Here is a 26,877-nt window from a genome sequence, read left to right on the forward strand (position 1 = left end):
GACTGGATGGGCATGCTTTCTTCTCCCTAATATTTAGCCTAAATCTGCTCCCCTTGTAATTTCCACCCATGGGTTTGTGTCCTGCCCTCAGGAGCAAAAGAAAACAAATCCCCTCCTCCTTTTGTGTGAGTGACAGTCCTTCAGATGCTCAAAGACTAATAAGCCTGTGGCTAGGGATGCTGGGAGTTGTAGTTCAGCAACATCTGGAGGGCCGCAGGTGGGGGAAGCCTGCTGAATAAGGGATCTCTCGGCCTACTACTGCTATGAATATGTATATAGCGCTCTTCAACCCAAGTTCTCTAAGTGGTTTACACAGAAAAACAAATAATACCCAAATAAGATGCACCCACCCCCCTCCTGTCCCCAAAGGGCTCACAATCTAAAAAGAAATACAAGGCAGATACCAGCAACAGCCACGGAAGGGATGCTGTGCTGGGGTGGGACAGCCTCTGAACAAGGCCTTCCTATCAGCCACATGGACCCTCCGTCAGTCTGGCCTGGCATGGCCCCGGCTGAGGTGCGTCCCCTACGCTCCAAATCAGGTCAGCCAAAAAGGAGGCTCGCCCCGCCCTCAGCCGCCTGCTCTTTGTGGTGGAGTCAGAGTAAATATTTCATTAACTAGCACTTAGTGGTTGTTTCCCTAATAGGTTATATTGATGTCAACATGAGCGAGACACTTTAAATCACTCGCTATGTCAGTAATGCCAATAAACGGATCTCTCTGGAGGGAGAATTTATTGCCCCAGCGGGCAATGAAAGGTGATGGTGGGGAGGGGAGGGGAGGGGAGGGAGAGGCTGTGCCTTTGACACAAACCCCACCAACATGTCACAGGAGAAAATGGGATGTGCTTGAAAACACCGCAGGTATTTTGGAATCAAAGACCACTGCTGAGCCCCTACACAGGGAAGGGCCGTAGCTCAGCGGAAGAGCCCTTGCTTTGCAAGCAGAAGGTCAGGTCCCAGGTTCAATTTCAGCAGCAGCTCCAGATCAGATTGGGAAAGACTCTTCTCTGAAACCCTAGATAGCCGCTGCCAGTCAGTGCAAACAGTCTTGAGCTACAGGGACCAAGGGCCAGACTCAGTCAAAGGCAGGCTCTGTGTCCATCAGCAGTCGCCATTGCTCTGTGGGAGAGAGTGTGCTTTGCATGTAGAAGGTCTCAGGTTAAATTCGTGGTGGCATCATAAAAGAGGCACCTTTTAATGTGGTGATTCTCTTTCTCTTTATTTAGCAGGGGGAGAGTAACTGGCCCTCTCCACCCCCAGCACAGGACCTCCAGTGACTGTTACTGGTGTCTATCTTATGTTTCTTTTTAGATTGTGAGCGCTTTGGGGACAGGAGTCCATCTTATTTATTTATTATTTCTCTGTGTAAACCTCCCTGAGCCATTTTTGGAAGGGCGGAATAGAAATCAAATAAATAAAGTAGTAGTAGTAGTAGTAGTAGTAGTAGTAGTAAATCTCCACGCAGGGCTGGGGACGAACATTCTCTGCTAATACCCTCCAGAGCTGCTGCCAGTCAGACAATCCTGAGCGAGGTGGACTGAAGGTCTGACTCTGTAGAAGGCAGCTTCCCTTGTAACCTACGCAGACACAATAATCCATTGCTGAAGATTTGATTCCCCCACCTGTGTCCTGTACCCACTCACTCGCCACAGGGGCAGCATCAGAGCAAGGCAGCCTGGGGGCACTGCTGATGCCTGCCCTGATCCCAGAGAAGACTCCACCCAGCATTATGGCTGGCTGCTCATAGACTCATGCAGTTGGAAGGGGTCTTGGAGGTCCCAGCTCAGTGCTTCCCTGACAGGTGACCTCCCAGCCTCTGTTGGAAAACCTCCAGAGAAGGAGAGAGGGTGCCACTGTCCAAGAGCTCTTACAGCCAGGCAACTCCTCCTAAAGCCTTCATGTAATTCCTTCCTTGTCTTCTTTCTTGTAATTTCAACCCCATGATTCTGGACCTGCTATCATGTCATGGAGTTCACTGGGGTTGACTCCTTGACTGCAAGGGATTCACAGTAGACTGCCACCAGCCACTTTATGTTAGTATGGGACAAACCACTCTTTCCACATAAGATTCCTGCAAAGGCAGGGGGAGTGGCAAAACCCTCCCTACAAGGGGCTGATGAGCATTCCTAGGCCTCCAAAGGCATGTGACTAAAGTAGACCCAAAATGAAGAGTAGCACTTCACCAACAAGGGTTTATTATTAGATTTAAAAAAAAAAAGCGTATGCAATACAAGCAATCATCTCTTCATAAAGCCGATTGTAAGAGAGAGAGTTTTCATCAACCAGGCAGCTCAGATTCAAGCAATACAATAAAGGAAAATAACTTCCCTCATGCATCTAACTTAACTGGTCCCTATCTTATTACTCACAGGCAGGGATCTTCCTGCTGTCTCCAACCTCCAGTGTGTGGCCTTCCAATTTCCCCAGCAGTTTCTCAGCCAAATGCTTGCTCAGGGTCAGGGCACTCTTGGGACAGAACAAACAAACAGAACGAAGCTTTCTCTTCTCCTGCTGGTGGCTGTGAGTGTAATTCCTGCTCAGGTTTCTGGACTGGTCCTCCTGTTTTGATTTTCCCAGGCTTCCCCCACCCCACCTCCCTTATTAGGAAAGGCCCACCCTCCCAGCAGTTGCTCTTACTGAGACCTAGTCCTCCCTCAAATCCTTCCCATCACAACTCCTCAGGAGAAGCAACAAAGAACACAGATTCAAAGGGCTTTGCCTTTCCTAATAAGGAAAGTGCTCCAAGCCTTTGATCATTTTGGTTGTTCTTTCTTGAACTCTTCCTTGCTCTAGGATGTCTTTTTTAAATGTTGGAACAGCCAAAGCTGATCTTAATAGGTGGCAGGGTTCATAACAAAGAAGGCGTTCTCTCTTAAATAGCCTGGATCCAAGCTGTTGAGCGTTTTATAGGTATGCACTTTGTATTTCACTTGGAAACATATCGGCAGCCAGTGCAGTTCTTTTAAAATTGGTGTTATATGGTCCCTTCGGGTTATTCCAGATACCAGTCTGGCTGCTGCATTCTGTACCAATTGTAGTTTCTGGACTACATACAAAGTCAGCCCCACATAGAGTGCATTACAGTAGTCAAGGCTGGAAATTACCACCATATGTACCACTGTTCTACTGTTTGTTCATTTACCTCCAGAAATGGGCATAACTCATTTATTAGCTGAAGCTGATAAAAAGCGCTCCTAGCCACTTCCTCAAACTGAGAAACCAGAGAGCGTTTTGGACCCAGGAGCACTCCTAAGCTACGCACCTGATCTTTCGGGGGCGTGTCTTTCCTGATCTTTCCCCATCCAGAACACGTAGATCTAAACCATCTCTCGGGTCCCAACTCCCCACAGTCAGTATCTTCGTCTTATTTGGATTCAATTTCAATCTTGTGGTAGGTGCATGAATTGTCAGATTTCCTAAGCAAGGTCTGCCCTGGTTTATATTTTGATGGGTGACTACATGTGAGCACTTGAAGATATTCCCCTTAGGGAATGGGGCAGTGGAAGAGCATCTGCTTTGCATGCAGAATGTTCCAGCTTCAATCCAGTGTGGTGTAGTGGTTAGAGTGCTGGACTAGGACCGGGGAGACCCGAGTTCAAATCCCCATTCAACCATAAAACTAGCTGGGTGACTCTGGGCCAGTCACTTCTCTCTCAGCCTAACCTACTTCACAGGGTTGTTGTGAAAGAGAAACTCAAGTAAGCAATACCACTCTGGGCTCCTTGGAGGAAGAGCGGGATATAAATGTAAATAATAATCAATCATCATCATCATCTCAGGCAGCATCTCTAGGTAGGGCTGGGAGAGGCTCCTGCCTAAAACCTTGGAGAACTGCTGCCAGTCAGTGTAGACAGTCTTGAACTAGATGGACCAATGGTCTGATTTGGCAGAAGGCAGCTTCCTATGCTCCTATGTAACTCATCCACCAACCATGTCTGAAAGAAGATGCATTGGCATGTTGCTCTCTCTCCATCCCAGAAACCCAGCATAGTGCTTTGTGCGTCTCGATATGTGGATGTGATAGATGGAAGAAACATTTCCTAATCTTAGGCAGCCATACAGATATACCAGAGCAAGAGTGCAAAGGCATCACATGATGAATTCCTGCTAAAGAAACACCTTTTAATGTGGCAATTTTCTTCTATTTAGCAGAGGTAGAGCAACTGGCCCTATCCAGCCCCAACACAACCTCCTTCCAGTGGCTTTTGCTAGTGTCTACCTTAGCCCTTCAGGGTTTCTATGAAAACCACTTTGAGAACTTTTTTGGTGAAAAGCAATATCTAAATACTCATAATAATCTGAAATGTCCTAGGATATGCTTCTTGCCAAGTGCTTAAAATGAGAAGTGCCAGTAATCATGGCAGATGCATCCAAACTTTGCTTCATCTGGATAATTAGGAAGGGGATTGAAAATAAAACTGCTAATATCAGAATGCCCTTGGAAAAAATGACATTTTAGAACTGGAAAAGAAGAAAGCAACCGAGATTATCAGGGGGCTAAAGTACCTTCCTTATAAGAAAGGTTGATGACATCATCACAAACTATGTCATGGAGGTGTCCCTATGTATCACTCACTACAACTGTGCCAAATTTGGTTCAAATCGGTTAGGCGGTCCACAAGTTAGCCCACTTGCGCCTCATACGTTCACAAGTCTGCCATCTTGAACTGGGGTGGATGACATCATCACAAATGACAATGGTGAGGAGATGTCCTTATGTGTCTCACTTGGTACAAATAAGTCCCGGCATTGCAAAGTTGGTGAGGGGGAGGGAGGGAGGGAGAGAAAGAGGGGGGAGGGCTGGGTGATCGCATAAACTTACTTTCCTTAAGGAAAGTAGGCTTAAAAAGATGACTAAGGAGAGACATGATAGAGGTTTATACAATTATGCATGGAGTAGAGGAGGGGCATAGCCACCTAATGGCGCAGCGGGAAATGACTTGCCTAGCAAGCATGAGGTTGCCAGCACTGGTACCTATATTGGGCAGCAGCGATCTAAGAAGATGCTGAAAGGCATCATCTCATGCTTACACCGCCCAGAAATGTAAGTGTGGGCGGGGTATAAATTTAAATAAATAAATAAATAAATAAATAAATAAATAAATAAATAGAAATGAAATAAAATAAAATAAAATAAAATAAAATAAAATAAAATAAAATACTGTGTGGGAGGATGCAATGGTAAAGCCCTCCTGTATTCTACAAAGACAACCACAGGGCTCTGTGGGTTACCAGGAGTCGACACTGACTCGATGGCACACTTTACCTTTGGAGTGGGGGGCAGAGATATATTTTCTCTCCAACACTAGAACCAGGGGTCACCCCATGAAATTGATTGCCAGGAAATATAGGACAAAAGGAAGTACTTTTTCCACACAGTGCATAATTAATCTATGGAATTCTCTGCCACGGGGTGTGGTGCTGGCCAGTAGCTTGGGTGGCTTTAAAGGGGAGCTAGGTAGATGAGTTGGCCACTGGGGAGCTGTCGTTCCAGCAACAGCTGGGAGAGTGGTGACTCTCTTATACTGAGCGGGGGGAGCAACTGGCCCTCTCCATCCCCAGCACAGCATCTCTTCAGTGGCTGTTGCTGGTGTCTCCCTTGTGTTTCTTTTTTAGAGTGGGAGCCCTTTGGACCATCTTACTTGTTTATTCTTTATTTTTCTTTTTAAACTGCTTTGGAAACTTTTGTTGAATTGCAATTTATAAATATCAGTGGAAGTTAGAACAACACCTGGAGACCCAAGGAATAAGGAATGGAAAGTGAAGGCACTCTGCTTACATACTCCAGTTAATTTTGGATTTCAGCAATTCACGATTCTCCTAATTCAGTCAGGATTCAGGAGGAAGAAGAGAACAGAGGGCAGGGTGAACAAGAAGAGGAATCAATCAGAGAAAAGTGCTTATCCCTTATTGGAAACTGCACACTTAATTCTTCAGCAGATTTTTTATTAATGTTAGTTATAGTTTGATTTCTATATCGCCTTTCAGAAGACTTATCCCAAGACGGATTACAGAAGTTAAAATGCAAGAGTAAAGTCCATGAAAATCACATTAAAATAAATTCAAAACCACAAATGCCATAAAGAGAGAGAGAGCACCAGAAAATTGGTTGCAACAAAACTGGCCAGTGGTTAAAGAGAAGGCACTTTGCTCATCCTCAACAATCTCCTCACGCAGGAATGCCCACAGATTTCAGGACAGAGACCAGACGAGAAAGACAGGCCCCTGGCTGAAGGTCAGTTGGAATGAAGTTTCACTAAGCCAGATGTAAAAGTAAAGTTGTGCCATTGAGTCGGTGTTGACTCCTGATGACCACAGAGCCCTGTGGTTGTCTTTGGTAGAATACAGGAGGGGTTTACCATTGCCTCCTCCTGAGCAGTATGAGATGATGCCTTTCAGCATCTTCCTATATCGCTACTGCCCAATATATTTATTTATATATTTATTAGAGACATTTAATATACTTCCCACTCCGAAGACTCTGGGCAGTGTACAACAACAGGCAAACAGGCAACATTAAAAATTATATTACATTAATAATTAAAAATTATTAAAGAACTAAAGTAACTACCAAAAAACAGAAAAATGAACTACAGGGCAAAGGCCTGGCAAAAAAGAAAAGTCTTCAATAGTGAATTGAAGATTGGTAAGGAAGGTGCTAGCCGGATTTGTAGAGGGAGAGAGTTCCAAAGGAGCAGGGCAGCAACCGAAAAGGCCCTTTCACGGGCCCTAAAGCCCCGAACATCTCGGAAATCAGGGACTGACAGGAGGGCCATCTGAGCTGATCTAACCAGATGGGTGATATAGGTGTTTCCCATTGTCTGGGAAACACCAGCGGGGATTTGAACCAGCAACCTCTTGCTCGCTAGGCAAGTTACTTCCCTGTTGTGCCATTAGGTGGCTAAGCCAGATTTAAAAGGTGAAGGCAACGTGTGCCCTTGAGTTGGAGTCAAATCCTGGCAACCACAGAGCCCTGTGGTTGTCTTTGGAAGAATACAGGAGGGGTTTACCACTGCCATCTCCCACACAGTATGCAGCTGGCTCAAAATAAAGCCAGCTTCTCCCCTTTGTCGCTGAGCCAGGCCCACAAATCTTGGCCCTTGGTACCATCTCAGGGGATGAATGCTCCTGGTGATTTTTGGCAACATCTACCCCTCTAAAGAGGGAAAACAGGTTGCACTTGCAGCTTTTTGTGTGTTCTCATCCCTGTCCCCAAATGATTAAGGTAAAATTGCAGGCGTTTTTTCACCAAGGGAAAGGTTAGGGCAACAACAAACTAATTGTTGTACTGGCTGCTCCGTGAAATCATCTTTGGAGGACATTCCTGCCAATTGTCATCTCCATTCCTCTGTTGTCATTCCTCTGACAACAATTTTATAGTAGCGTTTGTGTTTGAAAGCTTTTGGTTAAAAAAAATTTTAAAACACCATTGCGAAATTGGACACTGCAAGCCCAATAATCTGGACAATAAAAGCACAAAATGCAATGAAAGCAGGGGGTGTAGCAAGGTTGGAGGGGGCCCAGAGACAAGATCTTAAAATGGACCCCCCTCACTGAAGCTCAGCTCATGAAGTAAAGAAATCTTAAATGAGGCTGAAGTTTTGTAAACTGTGGACGATGCAAGTCATTTAATGGTACTAAAGAAAGACGTGCTGTTCTGGTAGCTCCAGGTCTTAACAACCACATCAATTTCGGAGGATGAATACAACTGAAGGAAACCCAGGTGGGTGCGCAGCTGGGGGAGTCAGTCATGTGACTTGCCTCGGGGGGGGCAAAGCAGTGGGCCCCCAGACAACTGTCTCCCCTTGCCCTATTATAGTTACACCCCTGAACGAAAGCTGGGAGTCTTGCAATGCTACCACCTGCTTTCCCTCTCTAGGGGTGTAGACCTTGTCAGAAATCACAATGAGCATTCGTCCCCCCACCACACACACCCCAGCAGATAGTACTGGCCACCCCAGCTGGCTCATGTACTACTCTCCACCTCCAAACACTTAAGGAACATAGGAAGTTAGAACACAGGAATCTATCTCATACTGAGTCAGACCCTTGGTCCATCTAGCTCAGTATTGTCGACACAGACTGGCAGCATTTTCTCCAAGGTTGTAGGCAGGAATCTCTCCCAGCCCTATCTTGGAGATGCTGCCAGGGAGGGAACTTGGAACCTTCTGCTCTTCCCAGAGCAGCTCCATCCCCTGAGGGGAATGTCTTACAGTGCTCACACATGTAGTCTCTCATTCATATGCAACCAGAATGGACTCTGCCTAGCAATGGGGACACGCCATGCTTGCTGCCACAAGGCCAGCTCTCCTCCCCTCTCTCCTTAAGAGCTACTCCCTGGGGAGATAGCTGCTTTCCCAGAGACACCTGCATGGTCTGCAGCATGCAGTGCTTCCCAGGAACCACAAGCCCAGCCGAGCCTAGCCACCACCACCACCCCAGGTTGGCACAGTATGGTCAGGCTTTAAATAGGAATTCAGCACAAGGAATCCTCACTAGAGTTTGGCTGACTAAGAGAGAATTAATTCCACCTGGGATCTCTGCTCCTCTCTGAACGAGCCCCTGAATGGGAAGGAGGGTGAGAATCATTTTGCAGGACGCGTCAGTAGAAAAATGCTCTCAGAGCCTGGAAGGCTTGCTTCATACATGCAGCAAAAGGAAGGGGGCGATACAGTCATGGGCTGGAGAGGATTGTACCACTTTCACTAGCAGTTCCGGAATCCCATTTGTGAATGCTGCTCTCGCTCTCTCTCTCTCTCTCTCTCTCTCTCTCTATATATATATATATATATATATATAAATAAAATTTTAACCCACTGCAAGGAAAAAGATTAGCATTTTTAGGAAGAAAGGGGATGTCCCACCCCTACTTCTTCATGTGCTGGCTCTCTACTGCCAAGGAGTATGGTTAATGTGTGTCATGGTGCTGCAAGCTTGAAAGGGAGATGAAATAAATACGGGGAGGAGAAATTTATCATCAGTGGTTATTTGCCATAATGGTAACATGGAGCCTCCAGGCGAAGTTGCAGTCTACCTCCAAATACCAGGTCACAGTTAGCTTCATGTCTTGCTGGTGGGCTTCATATTGGAGAACTGTTGGAAATAGCATGCCAACTGAATGGACTCCCCTAATCCGACCCAGGTTAGTTACTCTTCCTTTTAGGAGCCCAGAGTGGTATCCTGGTTGTGTTTATCCTCACAATACATTACAACCCTGTGAACTAGGTTAAGCTGAGAGAGAAGTGACTGACCAGAGTAGGGATATGCATGAATCCAATGGTTTTTTTATTTGATTTGTGCCTGAATTAAATCACCCCTGATTTGTTTTGTGTCCAAATCTGTCCCCCCCAATCACCCCAGATTCAATTTGGATTTTGAATTATTCAGACCACTTGCAAAGGTCCTGGGGCAAGTTTGGGTGGTGGGTAGGCCCCATGGGTGCTACCTACCACCCAAATTTCAAGGCAGTGGGTCACTTGGTTGATTTTTAATGAATTTTAAAAAAGATTTTACTGATTTTGATTCTTCCGCCATAGGAAATAATGGAGATTCAAAGTTGCCCTATCCTAACCCTAACATGGATCCCCAGCTTTCTTTTTTAAAAAAGGGGGAGGAAGCTAAGCTCTAGCCCTTGTAGAATGTTTGGATTCTTAGGTGTTTAATAACCTTTCCTCATGAGCCATAGGACATAGGAAGCTGCCATATACTGAGTCACACTATAGGTCCATCTAGCTCAGTATTGTCTACACAGACTGACAGCGGCTTCTCCAAGGTTGCAGGCAGGGTCTCTCTCAGCCCTATCTTGGAGAAGCCAGGGAGGGAACTTGCAACCATCTGCTCTTCCCAGAGCGGCTCCATCCACTGAGGGGAATATCTTACAGTGCTCACACATGTAGTCTCCCATTCAAATGCAAACCAGGGTAGACCCTGCTTAGCAAAGGGGACAATTTATGCTTGTGAACACAAGACCACAACACATCTTTTAAAAGAGGCTTTTAAATGTTTTGTCTGCTGATTATATCCGGTAGTTTTCATAGTTCTCAGTTATTGACTTGTTATTAACTAATTTGGAACTTCTAAAAAAATAATTGTAATTTTAAATGTGTTTTTTAGCCTGGTCTTTAAACTTGTGTAACCTCATTAGTCTTGTATTTTGCATTGTATCTATTGTATTAATGTTGTGAGCTGCCCTGAGCAGCAGTATACTGGAGGGGAAGGACAGAAATATTTTAAATAAGATAAATAGATAAAAACTGTCCTGCTGAAGAGCAGCAGTAGTGCAGAGCAGTTGGCCTCCTGAGACCAGATTTCCCCCAACCTTGGGCTGCAGCCTACTGCTGACACCATCCATCTTCCCACTGGCCTCCCCCTACTCCACCCCCACCAACTTGAACCCTCTGCCTCCTCCCTTTCAATATTTTTATTAATTAATCATAATGTAATAATCCATGAGCTGAACACTGACCTCGGTCCACACACATCAAGTAATGGTTGGTTCTGGCCCATAGGGGGCATTAGACTTGAGCGCTCCAGCCCTAGATCAACAGCTGCTGCAGCTGACCCAGTGACATCTGCAGTGGCTTCAGCTGGGCCTCTCTCTGTTTCCGAGAAAGGTCTCCTCTGTTGAGAGACACTGCGCTTGGGATGGGACTCCTGCCCTGGGTCCTTCCTGCCTGCTTCTGCCATTCTTCTAAGACCCACATTCTGCCATTTGGGCCAACACAGGGGCGCAAATCAACTCCGCCCCAAGCATTTCAGAAGTTTCCCCTCATGTCATTGAGCTCCCCTACATGGAACCAAATAATCCATATCTTCAATCCCCCAATTTTTCCTCCCCCACCCCCAATTTTTAGTGAGGGTCAGCTTCTTACCAATGGATCAACACAGAATCAAAAGTTAGCATCTTCTTGCGCTACACAGCAGCATTATATAGGACGCTGCCTCATATCAAGCTAGACCCTTGGTCCATCTAGCTCAGTATTGTCTACACTGACTGGCAGCGGTTCTCCAAGGTTTCAGGCAGGAGTCTCTCCCAGACCTACCTGGAGAGGCTGCCAGATATTGATCCTAGGGCCTTTTGCATGCAAAGCAGATGCTCTACCATTGAGTTATCCACCCTATTCACCCCCAGCACAGTACCTCCAGTGACTGTTGCTGGTGTCTATCTTAGGTTTCTTTTTTGATTGTGAGCCCTTTGGGGACAGGGATCCATCTGATTTGTTTGTTATTTCTCTGTGTAAACTGCCCTGAGCCATTTTTGGAAGGGCGGTATAGAAATCAAATGAATGAATGAATGAATGGCGTTACGGCCCACCGCTTAAGGGAAATAGCTTATAGCGCTCACATGTAGTCACCCATCCAAATTAGACCCCTGCTAACTTGGCAAAGAGGCACCTTTTAACGCAGTGATTCTATTTATTTAGCAGGGGGAGAGTAACTCGCCCTATTCACCCCCAGCACAGCACCTCCAGTGACTGCTGCTGGTGTCTATCTTGTTTGTTTGTTTGTTATTTTTAGCCCGCCCTTACAAAATAGCTCAGGGCGGTTCACAAACATCAAAGACCCTTTAAAACAATTTAAGAGCACCGGAAGGCCAGGCCGAACAGGTAGGTCTTTAGGGCTCTCCTAAATTCCAATAAAGAATTCAAATTACGGATGTCTGCAGGGAGCGCATTCCACAGTCCAGGAGCGGCTACAGAGAAGGCCCGCCTCTGAGTCGCCACCAGACGAGCTGGTGGCAACTGGAGCTGGATCTCCTCAGATGATCTTAGCGTGCGGAACCAAAGAAGGCGCTCTCTAAGATAACCTGAACCTAAGCCATTCATGGCTTTAAAGGTAATAACCAGCACTTCGTATTTTGCTCGGAAGCATATTGGCAGCCAGTGCAGCTGTTTCAAAACAGGCATAATATGGTCTCTCCGGGTTGCCCCAGAGACCAGCCTGGCTGCTGCATTTTGAACTAACTGAAGTTTCTGAACTATGTACAAAGGCAGCCCCACGTAGAGCACATTAAAGTAGTCAAGCCTGAAGGTTACCAGCTGGTGCACCACTGTTCTGAGGTGATCCTCCTCTAGGAATGGACGCAGCTGTCGAATCAGCCTAAGCTGATAAAAAGCACTCCTGGCCACAGCCTCCACCTGAGATACCAGAGTGAGGCCTGGATCCAGGAGTGCCCCCAGGCTACGTACCTGCTCCTTCCGGGGGAGTGTAACCCCATCCAGCAACAGGGAGATCTAACTCATCCCTCAGATTCTGAGCCCCTACAATGAGCTTGGATTCGTCCATCTTGCTTGGATTCGTCTTGCTTGGATTCAGCTTCAATTTGTTATCCCTCATCCAACCCATTACTGCCTGTAGGCAGATATGTAGGGAATGAACGCCATTTCCTGATGAAGCAGATGAACGAGAGAAGTAGATCTGGGTGTCATCAGCATACTGATAACACCCAGCACCAAATTTCCTGATGACCTCACCCAGCAGTTTCATGTAAATATTGATAAGCATTGGTGACAGAATGGAGCCCTGAGGGACTCCATATAACAGCTCTCGTTGAGAAGAGCAACTGTCACCAAGCTCTACCATCTGGGATCTGCCCAAGAGATAGGAGCGGAACCACTGCAGAGCAGTGCCTCCTATCCCCAACTCCGCCAGGCGACCCAGAAAGATACCATGGTCAATGGTATCGAACGCCGCCGAGAGATCCAAGAGAACCAACAGAGTCACTCTCCTTCTGTCGATTCCCCGGTATAGGTCATCCATCAGGCCGACCAAGGCTGTCTCAACCCCATAGCCCATTCTAAAGCCAGTTTAAAATGGGTCTAGATAATCAATTTCCTCCAAAACCGCCTGGAGCTGGTCGGCCACCACCCTCTCGATCACCTTGCCCAACCAAGGGAGATTAGAGATTGGCCTATAATTACCCATTGCCGAGGGATCTAGGGAAGGCTTCTTAAGAAACGGTCTAATTATTGCCTCCTTCAAGCATGGAGGCACCTTACCCTCGAAGCAGCCAAGATCAAGCTAGATCAAAGCAGCCAAGTCGGGCAAGGGTCCAGAGAACAAGTGGTGGACCACATCGCTCCAAGCAGCTTGTCCACATCCTCAGGAATCACAGATTGAAACTGATCCAACCTAATACTGCAAGAAGGATTGCTGGACACCTCCTTCGTAGACCCTGCAGAAAAAGTGGAATCCAAGTTGGCCCGAATACAGGAGATTTTGTCCACAAAGAACCCACTGAGGCCATCACAGTAGAGCACCTCCGGGAGCCGATTAGAAACAGGAGGAGTAGAAATTAGACTCCTCACTACCCGGGATAACTCTGCCAAACGTGAATCCACAGAAGCAATGCGAACCAACCAGAACTTCTTTTTTGCCATACGCATTGACTCCGTGTGAGCCCTAAAGTGGGTCACATGCTCCATCCTTTCAAATTCGAGCCGTTTTCTCCTCCACCTGCACTCTAGTCGCCTACCCAGCCGCCCCTCACAACTCCTCGGTATACCAGGGAGCCGACTTTGAAGCGGTTCTGGAGGGACGCTTAGGAGCAATAATGTCCACTGCTCTGGCAAGTTCCTTATTCCAGGTTCCCACCAGGGCATCGACAGAATCACCTGCAGCACCAACTTTGAAACTCTCCAAGGCCTTTTTGAACTGTACTGGGTCCAGCAGCCTTTTTGGCTGCTTGTGTTTCTTTTTAGATTGTGAGCCCTTTGGGGACAGGGATCCATCTTATTTATGTATTATTTCTCTGTGTAAACCTCCCTGAGCCATATTTGGAAGGGCAGTATAGAAATCAAATAGATAGATAGATAGATAGATAGATAGATAGATAGATAGATAGATAGATAGATGCAAAATAGGGCAGGCCCTGCTTAGCAAAGGGGACAGTTCTCTCCTCCCACTCAGCTACCTGGTCCTGCAAAAGGAGCAGCTTCTTCCATTTAGTCCAGTTCTCCACCAGGATTCAAAGTTCATAAGTGGCACATTGGTTTCTCTCCTGCTCTGTGTGAAAGCGGCTGGCACCACCTGATACCCGTTACATCTTGCATTTAGGCTCCCCAGGTGTCAGTAACTCAACATGAGTTCTATCCAGCTCCCTATTAGGCTTGGGACAGGTTTACTCCAAGTCCAGGGTTTCTCAAACCTGGGTCCCTGATTGATGCGAGGAGAGCTGGTCTTGAAGTAAACGGTAGAGTGTTCTGTCAAGTCAGTGTTGACTCCTGGTGCCCACAGAGCCTGGTGCCCTCAGGGTCCAGGATGCTGTAGTGGTTTCCTGCACTAAGCAGGGGGGTTGGACTAGAGCAGAGGTTCCCAACCTGTGATCCTCCAGATGTTGCTGAGCTACAGCTCCCATCATCCCCAGCTGTAATTTATTGTGGCTGGAGATGATGGGAGTTGTAGTTCAGCAACTTCTGGAGGACCACAGGTTGGGAATCTCTGGACTAGGAGACCTTCCAAATCCCTTTCCACTCTCAAATTCAATGTTCCTGGAGAAGAGAAGACTAAGGGGAAATATGAGAACCATCTTCAAATATCTGAAGGGCTGCCACATAAGAGGAGTTGACTTGTTCTCTGTTGCTCCTGAGAGCAAGACTAGAAACCATGGGTGGAAATTGCAAGGAGAACCTCCATGTGCAAGAGCAAGGAGGCAGATTCAGACTAGATATTGGGAGGAAATTCTTAAGTGTAAGAGCTGTTGGGCAGTGGAACAGCCTGCCTCATGTAGTGGGGGTGTGTGTCTCTCCAATGGAGATTTTCAAACAGAGGCTCATTGGCCGTTGCTGTAGCAGATTCATGACCTGAGCAGGGGGTGGACTAGAAGACCTCCAAGGTCCCTTCTGACTCTAACAATCTCTGAACCAGATTGATCTGCCTGCCCCGCTCTTTATGACATTAGCATTTCCCAGGTGAAGACAGGGACACACTGAAACACCCTGAACCCCATAGCATGGATTGCTGCTTCTCTGCCACTATTACTCAGTTCCGAAGGCAGTCTTCCATCTGCTGCCTATTCATTTATTCAACAGTCCCACACTGATGTAGAAGCCAAGTTCTTTGAGTTAGAGAACCGAAGAGCTATTCACACATTATGGTGAAACCTGGACGATCTATTAGCAGTGTGCCCAGTTACGCATGAAAAACTCTGACAAAATGGGTGGGCACATCTTGGGTCTAGTGCACATGCGTTGACATGTGCACATGTGCCCAGAATGCCAGCACATGACTTCCTTTTTTCCTTCCTCTTCTCCAAATAACCATCCATGTAAATAATACTCCTTGCTGAAAGTGTTTGAGCTGGACCACCAGATTCACAGAGCGATGGTTGTTTTTTTAAGGAGAAGCTGGGGCAACAGAGTCAACAAGCAGCAAGGGGAGGGCTCCTCCAAGGAACGGCCAAGTGCAGGAGAATGGAGGATCAATTGTGCAATGAGTAGCACCCCCACTTCAATGCTGTGGGGCTTGCAGCAGCTTTGCTTGGGGGACTGGCACTCCAAGAGACCTATACTAGCTTTTTCTTTCTACTGCCAAGGAGTGTGGTCAATGCACACCATGGTGCTGGAAGGTGTGGTGATGGCAGGCACTAGCTTAGAGAGCTTGAAAAAGGAGTTAAGTATCAATGGCTATTTGCCACGATGGTCATATGGAGCCTCCAGGTTAAGTGGCAGTCTACCCTGAATAGCAGGTCACTGTTCACTTCATGTCTCACTGCTAGGTTTCATATTGGGGGGCTGAGTTTCATAGTGAGGAGAGCTGGTCTTGTGGTAGTGAGCATGAATTGTGCCTTTGCTAAGCAGGGTGTGCCTTGGTTTGCATTAGGATGAGTGACTACATGAGAGCACTGTAAGATACTCCGTTTAGGGGATGGGGCCATAGCTCAATGGTAGAGTATCTGATTTGCATGCAGTAGATCTCCGGTTCAGTACCTGGCAGCATCTCCAGACTCCTGCCTGAAACCTTGGAGACTCACTGCCAGTCAGTGTAGACAATACTGAACTAAGATAGAACAATAGGAAAATGACTTGGTATAAGGCAGCTTCCTGTGTTCCTAAGTCTTGGAAATAGGATGTCTACTGAATGGATCCACCTTAACCTGACCCAGCATAGACAGTTCTTATTATGTTTTTTAAAAAATGTGGTTCATGGCACCTATCAATCATAACAGGCTAGAATGGATCCTCCATATCTAGAGGCAGTCTGCCTTCAAATACCAGTCCAGGGTACCATTCACTCAGTTGTTTGCTGGCATCACGCCACTGGGGTTGCATTTGCAGAAATGCAGGATAAACTAAAGTATAAAATGAAATGAAGAATCGATTCATGGCCAAGTGCTTTTGAAATGCCCATAACATTTGAAAGAAACCTGACAGGCAGCATGGGATTTACGAAACTCTGCTGTCTGAAAAGGGTTCACCAAATAAATTTCTCTCTCTCTCTCTCTCTCTCTCTCTCTCACACACACACACACGAAACATCTAAAGCTGCTGTCTACTGAGTCAGGCCCTTGATCCATCAAGTTCAAAATTGTCTACTCTGACTGGCAGTAGCTCTCCAGGCAGCAGCTTCTCCAGTGTTGCAGGCAGGGGTCTCTCTCAGCCCTCTCTTGGAGATGCTGCCAGGGAGGGAACTTGGAACCTTCTGCATGCAAGCAGGCAGATGCAAGCAGGCAGATGCCCATCCCCTAAGGGGAATATCTTACTGTGGTCACATGTAGTCCCCTATTCAAATGCAAGCCAGGACAGACCCTGCTTAGCAAATGGGACAATTCCTGGAGGTGTGAGGGATTGAAGCTGGAACCTTCTGCATGCAAAGCAGGGCATTACTCTAACAAGAAATCCCATAGCCTGTCCTGAACCCAGGGGCCGTATAAGAAAAAGACAAAAAGGGCTGTTGACATGACCATTAATGGGATAGGGCAAGTGTCCCACCCAGCTTCTGGAGCTGTGCATACCCCTGGTTTTTTATTATGTGCTAGCGAAAACCTAGGTAGGAGAACAAAAGAACAGCCCTGCTGGATCAGGCCCAAGACCCAGCCCACGCAGTCCAGCATCCTTCCTGTTCACACAGTGGCCCACCAGATGCCTCTGAGAAGCCCACAGGCAAGAGCTGAAAGGGGCATGCCTCTCTCTTGCTGTTGCTCCCCTGCAACTGGTATTGAGAGGCAACTTGCCTCTGAGGCTAGAGGTGGCCTATAGTATGTATGTATGTATGTATGTATGTATGTATGTATGTATGTATGTATTTAGAGACGTAAGTTTAGAGATGCAAGTATTTATTTAGAGACGTAAGTTTGGGCGGGGTATAAATTTGATAAATAAATATTTGTTTGTTTGTTTAACATTTTTATGCCGCCCAAAACTTGCATCTCTGGGCAGTTTACAATTAAAATCATTTAAAACAGTAAATCAATTAAACAATTAAAATCATTTAAACATTAAAATCATTAACATTAAAATCATTAAAAACCCAGTATTAAAATTATTTAAAAATATAAATATAATTAAAAGCGTGTGTTAACAAATATGTCTTCAGTGCCTTTTAAAAAGAGATGGGGAGGCTCTTATTTCAAGAGGGAGCGCATTCCAAAGTCCAGGGGCAGCAACGGAGAAGGCTCGTTCCCGAGTAGCCAACTAACAAGTTGGCGGCAACTGCAGATCAACCTCTCCAGATAATCTTAACAGGTGGTGGGATTCATGGAGAAGAAGACATTCTCTTAAATACCCAGGGCCTAAGCTGTTTAGGGCTTTATAGGTAACAACCAGCACCTTGTATTTTGCCTGGAAACAAATCAGCAGCCAGTGTAGTTCCTTCAACACAGGAGTGATATGGTCTCTCCTAGATGACCCAGAGACCAACCTGGCTGTCGCATTCTGGACCAACTGCAGTTTCCAGACTACGTACAAAGGCAGCCACACATAGAGCGCATTGCAGTAACCCAGCCTAGTTATCAGCATATGTACCACTGTTGTGAGGTCGTTCATCTCAAGAAACAGATGCATCTGGCGTATCAGCCAAAGCTGATAAAAAGCACCTCTGGCCACTGCCTCAGGACACCAGGTAGAGGTTTGTGTCCAGAAGCACCCCCAGACTGCATACCTGTTCCTTCTGGGGGAGCGAGACCCCATCCAGAACTGGCAGATCAAAATCATCTCCCGAATTCCGACCCTGCACAATAAGTACCTGGATTCAGCTTCAGTTATCCCTCATCCTGCCCATTACTGCCTCCAGGCAGGCATTAAGGGAAGTTATGTCTTCTCCTGATGATGCTGACATGGAGAAAAAGATTTGGGTGTCATCAGCATATTGATAACACCCTGCACCAAATCCCCTGATGATGTCTCCCAGAGGTTTCATGTAGATGTTAAACAACATCGGAGACAATATGGAGCCCTGAGGGATACCATACCGAAGTTCAGTTTTTGAAGAACAACAGTCCGCGAGGGACACCATCTGGAATCTGCCTGTGAAGCAGGAGCAGAACCACTGAAAAGCAGTGCCTCCCACCCCCAATCCCCTCAGACATTCCAGAAGGATACTATGGTCTATAGTATCGAAGCTCCCAAGAGATCTAAAAGGACCAACAGAGTCACTCTCCATCTGTCAATTCCCAGTTGGAGATCATCCAACAGGCTGACCAAGGCAGTCTCCACCCCATAGCCTGCCTGAAAGCCAGTTTGAAATAGGTCTAGATAATCAGTTTCCTCCAAGACCGCCTGAAGCTGGGAGGCCACCACCTTCTCAATCACCTTGCCCAGCCATAGAAGGTTGGAGACAGGCCTATAGTTGCTTAACCCCAAGGGATCCAAGGCAGGCTTCTTCAGAAGTGGTCTAATGATTGCCTCCTTAAGACAAGGAGGCATCCTGCCCTCCCTCAGAGAAGCATTTATTATCTCTACCAGGCCCTCTACAACAGCCTCCCTGCCAGATAGCATAAGACATGTGTGGGGCAAGGATCAAGAGGGCAGGTGGTAGACCACACCATTCCGAGCAACATGTCCACATCCACAGGAGTCACAAACTGGAATTGATCCAGGAGCATCACATAAGAGGAACTGCTGGACACCTCGGCATCAGACTCTGTAACAATTGTGGCGTTTGAATCTAAGTCGGCCTGAATACGAGAGATTTTGTCCACAAAAAACACATTAAAAACGTCACAGCAAGTAATTGTTGGTTCCAAGTACCGATTCAAGGGGGAAGGTGCACGCATTAGCCCCTTCACAACCCTGAAATAGCCATTGATTTTCTCGTGGCCATTGATAGCCCTGTCATCCATGAATTTTGTCCAAGCCCCTTTCAGAGCCATCCAAGCTGGTAGCCACCACCACATCCCATAGCAGAGAATTCCGTAGATTAATTATGCACTGTGAGAAATGGAGGTTCAAATCAGAGAAGGGTCCCACTTAATTGCTGTCTGAATAAGAGCATAAGGACATCAGAACAGCCCAGCTAGATCAGGCCCAAGGCCAGCTGTCTAGTCCAGCACTCTGCTTCCCACAGTGGCCCACCAGATGCCTCTAGGAAGCCCACAGGCAAAAGGTGAGAGAATGCCCTCTCTCTTGCCATTGCTCCCCAGCAACTGGGATTTAGAGGCATCTTGCCTCTGAGGCTGGAGGTGGCCTATGGACATGGATAGTATAATAAACCTGTCCTCCGTGAATTTGTCTAAGCCCTTTTAAAGGAGCAGGGAATGATCACCTGTGAGACAGGAGCTGGGTAAGGCAGCTTTTCCTCCTGCCTCGTTAAAGTGTTGCACAGAAGTGCTGCATAGGATGGTGCTGATCTACCCAGCTCCTTTCTCATGGATCATCACTCCCCCCCACACCTCCTACCTAGGTTTTTGCTAGCACATGACTGAAAACCAGGAACCTGCACAGTACCTGAAGCTGGGGGGGGTACCTTTCTTACCCTATTAATGGGTTGTGTGAAGAGCCCTAATGTTCTCTGTAATCAAGAATCCAACATAACCTTCCGATGGGGTGTGAAATGGCAGACGGTGCGTGGTGACTTTGCATTGATGTGCATGCGTTGCCACACACAGACAGGGGCGTAACTATAATAGGGCAAGGGGAGACAAGTCACAGGACTAACTCCCCCAGCCATGCACCCGCCCGGGCTTCCTTCAGTTGTATTCATCCTCTGAAACTGATATGAGTGTTAAGACCTGGAGCTACCAGATCAGCATGTCTTTCTTTAGTACCATTAAATGACTTGCATCGTCCACAATTTACAAAACCTTAAAAAAAAAAATTAGGATGATGTACTATTGTGGCACATAGGGGAGATAGATAGATAGATAGATAGATAGATAGATAGATAGATAGATAGATAGATAGATAGAGAGAGATAGAGAGATAGATGTGCTTTTTGTTACCACTATTCAGCCTCATTTAAGGTTTCTTTATTTCATGAGCTGAGCTTCAGTGAGGGGGGGGGTCCCATTTTAAAATCTTGTCTCTGGGCCCACTCCAATCTTGCTACACCCCTGCACACAGATGTGCTACAGACAGGATGCATGGCTCCCCATTCAGGGGCTTCACTGCTGGGGACCTGGGTTGAGAAAGAGCTCAACCCTGAAGTATGGCTGCTGACACCAACAAAACATAAAGGAGGCATCTCAAAACAGCAGAAAAACAGGGATCTCCTAGGAAGCAGAACATCAAGACTGGTCTTGTGGTAGCAAGCATGAATTGTCCCCTTAGCTAAGCAGGGTCTGCCCTGGTTTGCATTTGAAGGGGAGACTACATAGGAAGCTGCCATACACTGAGTCAGACCATTGGTCTATCTAGCGCAGTATTGTCTTCACAGACTGGCAGCGGCTTTGCAGGCAGGAATCTCTCTCAGTCCTATCTTGGAGATGCTGCCAGGGAGGGAACTTGGAACTTTCTGCTCTTCCCAGAGTGGCTCCATCCCCTAAGGGGAAGATCTTACAGTGCTCATACTTCAAGTCTTCCATTCAGATGCAACCAGGGCAGACCCTGCTTAGCTAAGGGGACAAGTCATGCTTGCTCCCACAAGACCAGCTCTCCTCCCACGAGAGCAGCTCTCACATGTGTGAGCACTGGAAGAAATTCTCCTTAGGGGAGGGAGCTGCTCTGGGAAGAGCATCTCGGGTTCCAAGTTCCCTCCCTGGAAGCATCTCCAAGATAGGGCTGAGAGAGATTCCTGCCTGCAGCCTTGGAGAAGCCGCTGACAGACTGTGAAGACCAGACTGAGCTAGATGGACCTATGGACCGGCTCAGTAGAAGGCAGCTTCCTAAGTCTCCTGCACGTAAGCACAGCTGGAGCATGCATGGCCCAACTAAGAAAGCCTTCAGATGCCTTTGGGAATGGTGGAGAGGAGGGCTGGTCTTGTGGCAGGGAGCATCAATTGTCGCCTTTGCTAAGCAGGGCCCATTATGGTTTGTATTTGGATGAGTAGCTACATGGGAGATATTCCCCTTAGGGGATGGGGATGTAGCTCAGTGGAAAGGCATCGGCCTGCTTCCATGCAGAAGGTCCCAGGTTCCATCTCTGGCAGCATCTCCAGGTAGAGCTGGGAGAAACTCCTGCCTGAAACCCTGGAGAGCCACTGCCAGCCAGTGTGGACAATCCTGAGCTAGATAGACCAGTGGTGTGACTCAGTATATGGCAGCTTCTTATGCTCCTATGTAACGGGGCCATAACTCAGTGGCAGAGCATCTGCTTTGCATGCAGAAGGTTCCAGGTTCAGTCCCTGGCAGCATCTCCAGGTAGAGTTGGGAGAGACTGCTGCCTGAAACCCCGGAGAGCTGCTGCCAGTCAGAGTAGACAATACTGAACGGGATGGACCAAGGGGCTGACTCAGTAAATGGCAGCTTCCTATCTTCCTATATATCTGCCATCATTGCAAAGGGATTGTACCTCTCCCACCCAGCCACACCCGGTGGGATTTCCCTTTCTAGTCAGTCAGCTCCTAAGAAGAGCAAGAGTCCTCTGAGGTCTGTTGCTCTGACCATCTGCCAGTCATCCGGTTCCAAGACAAGGGGATACGCTATTAATAAACCACTCTAGAGAAGACACCGGGGAGAGGTGCATGATTGTCCTTTTAGGCATGGTCTCTTTGGAAACACAAACACAGGGCCCAAAATATGTCCAGCCCTCTCCAAGCATACCTTTTGAATACAGTGATTGTTGTTGTTTAAACCCAGGATGCTTAAATAGATCTACAAACTAGAAGAGATGCCTGCAGCCCTGTTTTTAATTCCCTGGTTTCCTCCTGAAAAAGCTGGAACTATTTTTTCAAAATCTGGCTAGAGAACAGAAGGTCTCTGGGCATGCACAGAGTGTTATTTCCAGCCCGTGAAGGAAGCACAGCCCACCAGCCCCACTAAGGACATTAAGGCTAGCTTGGAGGGTTAAATCTCATTAACTTGACCACTGACCTGGGCCCAGCTGGGCCAGGATCAGCAACACTGGCAAGCCCTGGATGAGACCCAGAAGCAAGCCCATTCCGATCCAAATGTTTTGGGCAGACATCTGAGAACCCAGCATTGAGAACTGCTGTTTCTGCTGGCATTGCTTTTTGGCTCACATGCTATTGACAAGACTCGGATTCCAAGTTTTTTTCCAAAAGCCAGTCATTTCTCCAAGTCCACTATCAAATGTCTTTCCTCTTAAATACCACATCCTCCCCGGGGTGTAATCTTTCATGTCCCTCTCTGCAGCGGAGGCACAGAGCTGCGTGGGCAATTCTGGGTGCAATGAAGTGTGGACGGGGTGTGAGTCTAATGCAAATATCTCGGATTTCCCTCCTTTCTACTGCAAAACGCCCCATATCTGCAAGCCCAGCCTGTAGAGCTGCTGGTTTCAGTGGACAGAGAGATATTGGCAGGTACTGTTTCCTCTCTCCTTGTCTTCCAGGAGAGGGAGAAGGAGGACTTGCCAAAATTCCACCTTCTGCAAAATTCTTAAAGACACAGGAACCCTCCCTGGGATTAGCCTGGTGATTCCAGTACTGAGGTGGCTGACCATCCATCTTCCACAGCTACTCTCTGGGAGGAGAGTTGGTCTGGTGGAAGCAAGCATGAATGGTCCCAGGAAGCTGCCATATACCGAGTCAGACCCTTGGTCTATCTAGCTCAGCATTGTCAACGCACACTGGCAGCGGCTTCTCCAAGGTTGCAAGCAGGAGTCTCTCTCAGCCCTATCTTGGAGATGCTGCCAGGGAGGGAACTTGGAACCTAGATGCTCTTCCCAGAGCAGCCCCATCCCCTGTGGGGAATACCTTCCAGTGCTCATGTGCCTCCCATTCAAATGCAAACCAGGGCAGGCCCTGCTTAGCAAAGGGGAACAGTCATGCTTGCTAAGCTGAGTCTGCAAGTTTGGGCTTGCATTTGGATGGGAGACGACATCTGAGCACTGCCAGATCTTCCCTTGCGGAGATGGGGTCGTAGCTCAGTGGAAGAGTCTCTGCTTGCAGGTCCCCTCCCTGACTCCCTGCAGGTTTGCACCCTGGCACCTCCAGGAAGAGCCGGGAGAGGCACCTGCTGAGGAGAGACCTTAGGAAGCAGCTGCCAGTCGGGGTAGACTAATGATCTTCACAGTTTCCCAAGTGGGGGCCACTTTGGCGAAAAGCCTTCCATGCGAGAGTCATTTCCCTGCTGTGCTGAGCTCCACACAGGACTGTGCTTTTCTCAGTGCTGGGAGGGCCCTTTAAGAGAGACGGAGACCTCCCTTAAGAGTAAGAGATCCAGGAGGAAAGCACACCTGGGAAGGGCTACCCTTCCCCGCACTCTGGGCATGCCTTCCAAGATGGTGCGGACTGAGGTTCAAGAGGGCTCCCTTTCCCTTAAAAGAGCCCATTGGTGCTGGGCAAAGCGCAGCACAGCACAGCGGGTACGCTCACCTTTTTGGTGCCAGGGGGGACTGTGCAGGGTCTTCAGCTTTGGCTGAAGCTTCGCACAGCCTCAATAAACGATTCGTTGGGAAGCCGTACTTGGGGCTAACGGGGGCCTCCACTGACTCCCAGGCCTTACAAGGAAGAGCATGGGTGAAGTCCAGGGCTGCACAACCTTGGCCCTCCTGCAGATGTTGGACTACAATTCCCATCGTCCCTGACTATTGGCCATGGTGGCTGGGGATTGTGGGAGTTGTAGTCCCAAAACATCTGGAGGGCCAAAGTTGTACAGGCCTGGTACAGACCATACTGAGCTAGCCAGGCCAATGGTCTGGCTTGGTATCAGGCCGCTTCCTAGGTTGCTAAAGCCCATCATGCTCCTTCCACCAATGTGCTCCTGCAGTCACTGAGCTTTGGAGAGGGACCCTCACCACGTTGTCATCTCATGTATAAGCCTCCCTTGAAGATCCAGTCGGATCTGGGGGAACAAGATCCATTTATTAGAGGCATAAAGCACTGCAGAAAGTGCTGGTTGGCTAGTGCCCGTGCCACCTTGAAGTGCCCTCCCCTTGGGATTCCTGGAAATTCACAAAGCACTCTCTCCCCAGGTGCCTGAGGTGTTGTAAAGCATAATCTCTCCCCTCTCTAGGACGCCAGAAATGCCTCAAAGCATCCTCTCCCTAATATACCTTCTGATTTCAAAAAGGAAATGCTTTCTCCCCAAGAGACCTGTGATGTCGTATGTCACCCTCTCCCCAAGGTATCTGTGATCTTATGAAGCACCCTCCTCGGCACTGGTTTTCAGCTTAAGAATCATACATGCTGTCATTTGCAAGTCGTTTGTGGGCACCCCTACACTCCCAGAGACAGAGAACAGTCTCAAGGTTTCCTAGGAGGGCAGCGATTACACATTTATCTGCATGACATTTATCTGAGGCTGCCCTCCTGCTCCAGACCAGGAAAATCGCCATTCTGGATAGGGCCGACGCAGCCTGCCCGGGGCCTCAAGGAGAAGCTCAGAAGCAGAGCGTGGAGGAAACAGGCCATTCTATGCCCCTTGCATCTGGTAGACGGCCACGGTATATGGAGGATCGATCTTGAGCTGACATGGTGAATCACTACTGCTTGTAAAACTCTCCCCCATGAATTTATCCTTTTAGGAGCATAACCAAGGCCCTGTTGGACTGGACCAACATGGGTCCATTTAACCCAGTGAGCTTGTTCACACGATCCTAAACACAGGGTAGGAAAGCTGTGCATACTACCAATCGATCGGCAGTCATGTGTATGCAAAAATCAAGGTAGAAGAAGGGGAAAGTGATGGTGTGCAAGCCAGGAGATGAGTAGGACAGCTTTTTGTCCACCCTCAAGTAAAATCCTGCGGTCAGAATGTGGGTTGGCCACACCCAGCCCACCCAGCTTTGGGCTCCCACACAAACACTCTGCCTTCATCCTCCCTTGATCTTTGCAAACACACAACCATTGATCAGGAGTGCACATGAAAAAGCCTAGCATCTTGTTTCCAACCGTGGGCAGACAGATACCCCTGGAAAGCATGCATGCAGGGCATGGAATTGATAGCCTTCTCCAGCTGCGTGTCCTGCATATGGTACTCTGAGATAGACTTCCTCTGTACATGGAGGTTCTGTTTACCTCTCCTGTCTAACAGGTGCTGATTGACCCACCCAAGAACACAAGAGTAGCCCTTGCTGGATCACACGGAGTCATGCATAGTGTGCAAAGATCCAAGCAAGCAGCAAGTGCCAAGCAATCCACTGGAAACTGTCCGGTGGTCCAGCAATGGACTGTGATGGATGCTCTGGCCAGCCCTGGCGCAAGTGATTAGGAAACCTCCAAAGACAGTAAGGGAGGGACTTGAGCACGGGGAAGCAGAGGAAAGAAACATGCCCATCAGAAGAGACAGACTATGGCAGAAGCTCAAGGAACAAAGGTAAAGTGGACAGCACTGCCAGTAGTTAGTGCCTGGGAGACTTGAGGAAGCTACAGGGAACGTGCCTATCAGAAGAGGCAGCCTCTGACAGATGCTCAAGGATCAGAATTAGACTGGACAGCACTTCCAGTGCTTAGTGCCTTCAACACTCCCCCACACCCGTGGCCCTCCTAAGGAGAGGCTGGAGGCACTAACCACTGGAAGTGCTGTCCAGTCTACTTCTGGTCTTTCTCCCACTCCCCCTTCAGTCAATTTTTCACACCCCAAGCCTTCCCTCACTTCCCATTGGCTTTTTGCTCCCTCCCCTCCATCTCTGCAGAATTCAAAACAGCCCCCAAAGAATCGAGCAAGCCTTCATCCCCCTCTCTGCTCCAAAAGAAAATTGACGCCACTTGGCACCACCACGTCCCCTGAACGTCGAAAGGTAGCGCATGCATGCACCTGGCACAGAACCGGAGGCAGGTGGGGTGCCGCTGCTGGGCGCTCCATTCACAGGGCGCCCTGCAGCCAGAACTTCAGGACTTTGGAGGAAGTCGAGGCACCCCCCCCCACACACACACACCCCGAGTCCATTCCCACCCCCAACCCAGAGGCACCAGGGGCCACAGGTCAGGGTGGTGCAGAGACAGGCAACGTACGTACCTGTGGCAAGAACTCCGGGCTGCTCCATCACTTGTGAGTCCCTTCAGGATAAAGGAGCCAGGGACACGCACCTGCTGTTTTCGCCCTCTGGGAGCCCTGGGCAGCCCCCACTTCTCCTCCCCGGTCAAAAGAGCTCGTCTATAAATACCCAGACAATGCAGCTCCACTGGGTATGTCTGCCACCACCGCCCAGCCGCTTTTCCCTGTGCCTTTTCCTGTAAGCAAAGGACAAAAGCGTCAGCCTGTGTGTGTGTGTGTGTGTGTGTGTGTGTGTGTGCGCGCGCGCGTGTGCCTGTGTGCCTGTGTGTGTGTGTCTCCCTTTCTTGCTTGATCTTAATTGAAGGCGGCGCAGTTCCCTGGCACAAGGGTATCCCCCGATGATGAAAAGGGAGCCACCTCTGGAAGGAGGGAGGGGGGCTATAGT

The 26,877-nt window shown here is 48.1% G+C and overlaps 1 protein-coding gene across 1 annotated transcript in view; it reads right to left on the reverse strand.

The window, feature by feature from the left end:
• KCNN1 (potassium calcium-activated channel subfamily N member 1) overlaps positions 1 to 26,562 on the reverse strand; it is a 196,360-nt gene extending 169,798 nt beyond the window's left edge. The window contains exon 1 of the mRNA XM_053300638.1: positions 26,454 to 26,562. The gene's annotated coding sequence lies outside the window, so the exon portion shown is untranslated. The remainder of the gene's footprint in view (positions 1 to 26,453) is intronic.
• Positions 26,563 to 26,877: the final 315 nt, after the last annotated feature.

This window comes from Hemicordylus capensis, chromosome 2 (assembly GCF_027244095.1).
Source record: "Hemicordylus capensis ecotype Gifberg chromosome 2, rHemCap1.1.pri, whole genome shotgun sequence".
NCBI classification, from domain to species: Eukaryota; Metazoa; Chordata; class Lepidosauria; order Squamata; family Cordylidae; genus Hemicordylus; species Hemicordylus capensis.